This window comes from Myodes glareolus, chromosome 4, assembly GCF_982192425.1.
Source record: "Myodes glareolus chromosome 4, mMyoGla1.1, whole genome shotgun sequence".
NCBI classification, from domain to species: domain Eukaryota; kingdom Metazoa; phylum Chordata; class Mammalia; order Rodentia; family Cricetidae; genus Myodes; species Myodes glareolus.
The window spans coordinates 57,326,808-57,328,598 of NC_142029.1; the positions used below are offsets into that span (position 1 = coordinate 57,326,808).

The 1,791-nt window shown below is 47.6% G+C and overlaps 1 pseudogene; it reads right to left on the reverse strand.

Annotated features, from left to right (window-relative positions):
- Positions 1-368: 368 nt before the first annotated feature.
- Positions 369-1,011, reverse strand: LOC125411970 (V-type proton ATPase subunit E 1 pseudogene; annotated as a pseudogene).
- Between the last annotated feature and the right edge of the window lie 780 nt (positions 1,012-1,791).

A 1,791-nucleotide genomic window follows, 5' to 3' on the forward strand; every position in this document is an offset into this window, starting at 1 on the left:
AACAGTAACAGTGAAGCTAGCATTGCTGAAGGAATGTAAGCCCCACATGCGCTTGACACCCAATGCAGGGGACAACATGCACAACTCACTCTAATCTAGACTAGGAGCAGGGAGAATGAGTCCTCGGTGAGGGACACGCAGCACTCTCTGACCCCTCCAGTTCTGCTGCAGGACCAGTGCACAGCTGTGGTGTCAGATGAGCTGGGGCTGGGTTCCTGCCTACACCAAGTGGTCCTCTCTTCTGTTGACATTGGGCATTAGCTGCAGAGGGTATCCACTGATTGCCAGTCTTAGAACAGAAAAAGGAAGCCACACAGATATCTGCTGCTCCAGGAATACAGCCTCAGATGAACTGCACCTCCCCAGGCTCAGTCCTGAAAGTTCCTATCGGCATTTGCACCAAACAAGGCTCCCCAGATTTCCAGCAGAGGTCCAATTGGCTTTCCAGAGTGTTAGAAATCTTTATCTTGTGATCCCCATTATAGATTTCAACTCCACCAGCTATTTCCTCAGGCAGGTAGGCCTCCTGGTCAATTTAGACATCAACATTTTTTTTGGTGGCAATTTTATACATAGAAATTGCTTTTTGTACTGCAGCCTTCACCGAAGGAAAAATCTTGTTTTCTGCAATGCACAATCCAACAGCTGGCACAAACACTGGAGGACCAGTCCATTCCGCAGCACTTGGTATCGAGTTGTATCTTTTGCCACCTTGCTGAGTCTCTGTGTTGCCTCATTTAGCAGATCAGTGATGAAGTCATCCCTTGCTCTGAGGACTTTGGGTCTTGCTTGATTCATCAGATTGCACATTTGAATTTTCTTCTGCTGCTCAATCTTTCTTCTCACAGTATTCTATAATCTTCAGTCTTTAGGTTTGCACAAGATGACCTTTCTCAATGCGGAACTCCTCTTTGCCTTTGCATTGATGTCTTCTTTCTCATTGGCTTCTCGTTTGATGAAAGCCGCCATGTGCTTAATCTGCTTCTGTACATCTGCATCATTGAGGGCCATGGCGAAGACGAAGCTTGGCCAGAGGACCGCCTTGAAACTGGGCTTTAAGTTGCAGTGGAGAAAACCCGAGACAAAAACCCCAAGTTAAAGAGTTTCTTACTTCAAGAGGGAAGTACCAGGGCACAGTCACAAGCTGAACAAAGCAAAACTAAACTCTAAACTTGTGAATAACTCTGTGTCCAATTATTTGGGGTTCACTCACTATCTTCTGGGCTCCTCCAAAGAGCATAGGTCACTTCTCTGATTCTGCCCTCTGCAGTGCACACAGAGCGTGTCTTCTAGGCTCCAGCTGGCTCCTCGGCTCCATTGCTGCTCTTCTTAGTGGTCATCCCATGATACGTGCAACTCCAGAATGATGGGGCTTTCTGCTTCACTTGGGCTGCACTTTCACCAGTAGCCTCTCCTGCCTCTTTTCAGAGACTCCAGTCCTGCCACACAGTGCCAGGACTCAGGTGCTCTCCATGACCTCTCACGCCTTAAAACCCAGCACCACTGGGTGACTTGCACTACCAAGTTCAGCTGCCAGCACAAGACACTGCCTTGGCCACCTCTGGAACACAGTCTCTGGATGCTGACTCTTAGGACATAATTCCCAAAAGATTTGACCTCAGTGATGGTGGTTTCTTCTTAATCACAGGCAATTGGTCAGCCCCAGCTGACCAGCATTCATTGTCCCAACAAATCAGAGTTCGTTTTTAGAGGTTCTGGTCTCTTGTGAATCACACACAGTTAATTCTTCAGCTCCAACTGACCAGAAACCACAGATTTCTCACACAAAAG